Source organism: Mesocricetus auratus, unplaced genomic scaffold (genome assembly GCF_017639785.1).
Source record: "Mesocricetus auratus isolate SY011 unplaced genomic scaffold, BCM_Maur_2.0 Super-Scaffold_100009, whole genome shotgun sequence".
NCBI classification, from domain to species: domain Eukaryota; kingdom Metazoa; phylum Chordata; class Mammalia; order Rodentia; family Cricetidae; genus Mesocricetus; species Mesocricetus auratus.
This window is the reverse complement of record NW_024429193.1, coordinates 41,558,835-41,565,248: the sequence shown is the minus strand read 5'-3', so window position 1 is coordinate 41,565,248 and position 6,414 is coordinate 41,558,835. Positions and strand designations below refer to the sequence as shown.

Below are 6,414 nucleotides of genomic sequence, written 5' to 3'. Positions count from 1 at the left end.
GGACAGACACATAGAGCTCATACTGCAGCCAAAGACACACAAACACTGAGACAGACACAGGGACAGGGACAGATTCACAAAACAGCCTTCAGGCAGGCGGCATAGATTTGGCCTCATGGAACAGACAGAGGACAGAAAACACAGGGAGCACGATATAGCGAAATCAAATCTCGACTTGACCTTGGTTAAGCAACTCCAAGGGGAAGTACTTTTATTTCTTCCCTTAGTGTGACAATGATACTTTATTGGTGACATGAGGTTAATCACTAGTTCATATAATATGCACATTTAGTCGTCACAAGGGACTGAAACATGTCCTCAAGAAACCATCTGATACATTTTTAGCTGCATGTAATTACTCTTCGTGCATAATTGTTAACATTAGAAAATGCTGAAGAGTCCAGTGGGGCTCATTTTAAGGTGTGGAAGAAAACAGAGATGCATTGGACGGACTGGCTGGAGTCGGTTGCTGTTTAGCATTTAAGCTGAGGGGATCAAAGGAAACTTTTGGCAGAAGATTGATATTACTTTTCTTTCCCCTCTAAGTTCACCTCACTTGGATATTGTGCCAATACTGTGACAAGGTTTGAGAGAGGCACACCTCACACAACCATGTGACAACCCAGTCATCCTACTTATGAACTACAAAACAATTGCAATTTACATTTTAATCTTTATTTTTAATTATATGTATGTCGGTGTGTGTGGGGGGCTATGTATACTTACATACAGAGGTCCTAACATGACAGATTTGTTAGAATAAAAAATAATAACCATACTAAAAAAATTGACTTCGGCTTCTGGCCTAGTATATGAGACATTTGGAATCAACACCCCATCCTAACAATAACTGAAAGACTAAACAAACTGCAAAACAACATGTCCTTTTAGATTTGCCAAAGAAGTGATGTCACTGCTCTCAAAGAAAGAGACAAGTAAGGGGAGACACAGGCAGAAGGTTCTGTGGAACCAGCACCTGGCAGGAAAAGCTAAACCACTCAGTGCATTGCTGGAGAATCAGTTCAGACAAACCTGAAAGTTGAAGACCCCAGGAGCGTGCACTCACAAGCGATGTCCCCACAATTTTATGAATTTTGGCTGCAGGAGCAAACCAGGTTCTCACCGTGAGTACTGGAGAAAACTCCATTTCAGTTTCTGACAGAGGTTGGGAAATGTAGCCTCCAAATGCAGTATGATATAGGATGATGCATACATACATACAATGTACATATGTGTGTGCATGTGTATGTCTGTGTGTGCATGTAACTTGCCCAGGTAGTAGGACTCAGATACCACATGGAAAATATATCTATGTACAGATAGAACAATGCAAGAAACATCAGCCATATTTTTCTAATTTTTAATCTCTTTGAGTTATTGGTGCTTATAGAAAAAGTGTTGGAGTCTTTGTGACACAGCATAAGTCAACTCTATGATGGTCAAAGTGCAATTTCATGGACCACCCTTTCTTATAATATACATGACAGGATTGGAAAAGTTAAGAATACATATGATATTATTTTGAAAAATTGCTCCAGAAGAGGAAGTAGAGATAATAAGATAATATGGAGAGACACAGGGAGAAACAACAGTAAGCAAGTAAGGCTAACACACACACACACACACACACACACACACAAAGGGACAAAAGGTTCAGCTTAAGGTACTTCATACAAATAATCACTGAAAAAAATAGTTTAAAAGATCGAGATTTAAAAAGCCGAAGTTACTAGATTGGATGAAAAACAAAGATCATATAGCTTCTAAAAAAACACTCTGCTTAAATATAGAATCATAGATGGATCACAATTAAAATGATATAAAAATGATACTGCAAACGCTATGACAAAGGGACATGGAGTGCTTCATTAACATCAATGTGTGCTCTAACATAGGACGGTTGCCACAGATTAAAGGGACTTTCTTGTAGTGTTAAATCTTTGAGAAATTAGAAAATCCTACGTGGGCTACATCTAAAATATATATTTAGAGCTAAAGTGATAAGCAGAGAAAGCCAAATTCTGATTATAAACCAGAACTCTTAAAAGCTGATAAATCTATAGAAAAACATCAATAAGATATGAAAAAAGATTATCAGTCAGTGGGGCTGGAGAGATGGCTAAGTGGGGAAGAGCACTGGCTGCTACTGCAGTGTTCAATTTCCACCACCCATACGGTGGCTCACAACTGTCTATAACTCTAGTTCCAGGTGATCCTATACACCTCTGTCCTCTCCCAGCATGAAGTTCGCCTACATACAAGCAAGCAAAAGCACTCATACATACAAAATAAAACTATTTTAAAAAATCTAAAAAGCAAGGAGTCATAAAGAAAATCAGAAAATGCTTTCTATGAGGTGTAATCAGAACCACAATATGTGGGGATGCCGCCAAACTAAAGTTACCACAAACATTTACATCATTAGATGCTCATATCAGAAACATCTGAAGTCAATTGTAAACATTCCCACCTGGGTAGCTCTTCAAAGAAACTTAAGATCAAAGTGGGCAGGACTTAAAAATAAGAAATCACCAAAATAGGAAACAGTAACAATAGAGGGAAAAATTCAAACTCAATCTGCGTGCAGAGCACTATGACTGTAACTCCTTTGGATTAACAGTCTTCAATCAGAGGTAACTCCCTCTCTGATTTTCAGGGTATTTGGTAATGTCAGGAGACACATTTGGTCCCACCATCGTGGGGCTGGTAACATCATGCAGAAGCCCAGGGATGCTTCTCCCAGCTGAGAATGTCTCCCCCATCCATGCCAAACACTGCCAATGCTCCAGCTGAGAAGTCCTTAGAGGAATATTCACACCACCATTTCCCCTTCATGGATAGAACAGAGATACCACAGAGCCTGGAAATGCCATATAATTTGTGTTATTAATAAATAAATATTATGAACAACTGCAGGTCATAAATCCCAGTGAACTGAAATGGGCAAAACTCATGAACTTAATTAAACATGAATAAACAACTGGGACACATTATATTTTATTAAAGAAATTTGATCTTAATACTTCCAACAAAAAATTGCAAGGCTGTATAGTAAAAAAGCCAATTCTGCTAAATCGTTAAGATAGATATAATACTAATTGTGTAGCTTATAGACAATAAAAGAGAAGAAATACTTTACAACTCATTCATTGTATGTGGAAATTTTGACGATAAAAATGAACAATACTTTAAAGGATCTGACTCCGTGATTAAGTAGAGTTTATCCTGGGAATGTAAAGTAGTATTCATATTAAAAACAAGTAAATCATCAAATTAATAAGCAAAAACTGAAAGCATACTATCTCAACAGTTAAGCGAAATGAATGCAATATTTTATAAAACTTGTACTAAGTTATGAATAAAGGAAATTTTTCTTAACCCAAAAGCTCATTTACTAAAAACATGCAGCTAACATTATACTGAAAGTAGCATGGTTTCCCTCTAAGTTTAAGCACAAAGCAAGGATATGTTCCCATATTACTTTTACTGGACATTATATTCACCAATACAATAAGAAAAGCGAAGAAAAGCAAGTATCTGGTAACAAGGATAAAATATCAAATAGCATAACCTACCTAGAAAATACTAAGGAATTTACAAAAAAAAAACCAGCCAAAGCCCAAGCAACACAAAAAACCATCCAACAAAACAACAAACAAAACCCCACCATACAACTTACTAGAAGTAATAAATGAGTTCAGTAAGACTGTGGAATAAAAAATCAACACACATACCCATGTTATATAGCTATATTGTATCAAAAAGCTCTTGGAAGTTGTTGCTTCTCTTATCCCAACAAAAGTTTTGCTGAATACTGCTTTAACATCATTTGAAAATATCTTCCTTCTTTCGATACAAGCTTTTTCACAGTAATCAGGGGTGGATATGATCAAAATACATCATATACCCCCATAAAACTGTCATAACAAAAATTATTATTATGTGCAATTGATACATTTTAATAAAATGTTTTAAATGATAAAAAGAAATAGGCACTTCATATTTTTCTCAGATTACCTTTGCTTCTCAGGTGAAACACAATTTCATTTTTTCCTCAATCTGAACTAAATATTCTCTCCTCAAGGACATTAGTGAAATCTTAGCCACCGATCTATAAGGTATCTTTTACACTATTCCCATAGTGTGCCGCCTAGTCAAACCCTCCTGATGCTTCCTCGCTTTGGTGTTCATGGCATCATCATCTGCTGATTTCCCCTTAAACAATCTGGTCACACAACTTAAACATTTTCTTAATAATGCCAGGTGGTGTGGGTGTACACCTTTGATCCCAACACTCAAGAGGCAGAGACAGGAGAATCTCTGAGTTCAAGGCCAGCCTTGTCTACAGATAGAGCTCCAAGACAGTCAGGTCTACATAGAGAAGTCCTGTTTCGAAAATCAAAAGCAATCACACAAACAAAAACTTCTTTGTTTTCTGTGTCCATAAACTATTGGTTTTCCTATGCTAGAACCTCATCTGCTGTAGTCACACACCCTGAAATTTTGAAGAAATAAAGGGTGCATTATCATAAAAATTCTAAGAAAATTTGAAGCATTCTTTTTTTGTTGTTTTTGTTTTACAAGACAGGGTTTCTCTGTATTGTTTTGGAGGCTGTCAGTCCAGCCTGGCCTCAAACTCACAGATATCCACCTGCCTCTGCCTCCCGAGTGCTGGGATTAAAGGTGTGTGCCACCACCACCCAGCTTGAAGCATTCTTAATGGCTTATTTGATGAGTTACTTGGTTTATTTAAAATATGTAAGTTATGAACTGTGTTATATGTTCAGCCATATATTGGATATGCTTGGATATGCTTCCACCTTATCTTATAATCTATAAACTATGTCACATATCTACTAATATTCTGTGAGATTGATTTTATACAGTTAGTATTGTGAAACTACAGTGGTGATTTATAAAATAACAATAACCACCATCACAACAATAATAAATCTCACAATATAGCCAAACATTTTTATGTGCTTTAAAAAATATGTATGTGATAGTCACTGTTGAAGAAGACAGAATTGTTAATTTTATACACAAAATAATTGATATATTTTATTTATTCCTTATATCTTACAAAGACATTTGGTCACCTACTAAAATTTATTTATGATCTGTGTTATTACCATTGAGAATAATCTAAATATTTCAAAAAGGTCTAGAAAATTTTCATCTCTATTGTCAGTAATAGAGGAGTAAAAGAGAAGTCATTGACATCTGAGTGACCTGAAAAGAACATTACATCAAGAGACCTACCTCACAAAAGAGGGAAGTAACAAGCACATGGCAAGAGTTGCTTATTAAATGTTTATTTTTGTCAAACTCTCTGACTCATAAGATTAAGTAGACTCAATTATGACACTGGTATGGATATCTGGAATAATGCATGAGCATGGCTAGAGGATACAAGTAGCTTCATGAGCAAATGTTCCAGAACCACACTATCATCAATGACTGTTGCATAGCCCTGCCCCCACTCCCTTATACCTCTACCAAGGGCAGGCATTCCTTTATAACAAGCTGTGAAATATTAAAAAATGGAAGTCTTAACTTATAGATAGGTAGGCTCAGCATGTGGTTCCAGACTTCTAAGGACTGCTGCACCATGGTTCCATGGTTCTATGGATGGCTGGTTCAAAAATTCAGCACTGAGAAATATCTTTCCACTGAGCATATCATTGCATAGTGCAACTTTCTTTTTGGGTAAAATTGTCCCAAATAAGAATATATAGATTTTTCTCAATATATGTTTTTATTTAAATTAGAAATGTGAATGTTTCACATGTCAGTCCCAGCTCCCTCTCCCACCCCTTCCCCCTTGTCCCTCTACCAGTCCCCCAGCCCCCCACCCAATCCCCACATCATTCCCCAGGGAGGGTGAGGCCCTCCTTGGGGGGGGGATCTCTAAGGTCTGTCATTTCATCCTGAGCAGAACCTAGGCCCTTCCCCATGTGTCCAGGCTGAGAGAGCATCCCTCTATTTAGTAAAGAATACATTTAACTGTTTATTAGGGACATGGAAAAAGAAATACTTGAAGATAAAAAATAGGAAATTTTAGAGATCAGGCACATGGGGGATCCCACAAAGGACTGGATATGAAGTGTGAAGACCTTCCTTTCCCCCATATTTGAACAGCTGATATGGAAAGAGGTACTGAGCAACCAAAATGACAGTTATTATGTCATTCAGCCTCTGTTCCTAGTTACCCATGTGCAGGCACACAGACACATGAACACAGCAGCCATGTTGACAAGAAGACTAGACAGGGATTATATGGGTTGCCATTCACCACAGCTGATCTCCCCACTGCTGCTATGGCATCTCCAGTCTGAACTCTTTCCCTTGAAGATATCAATCAGATACCTGGAATCAACTTGGAAGCAACAGGTTACCTGAGTCTCACTCAGG

The 6,414-nt window shown here is 37.3% G+C and overlaps 1 non-coding gene across 1 annotated transcript; it reads right to left on the bottom strand.

Moving 5' to 3' along the window:
- Positions 1-550: 550 nt before the first annotated feature.
- On the bottom strand, positions 551-654 carry LOC121142519. Its single transcript, XR_005879561.1, has one exon. It is a non-coding gene; the product is annotated as a small nucleolar RNA U13 (small nucleolar RNA).
- Positions 655-6,414: the final 5,760 nt, after the last annotated feature.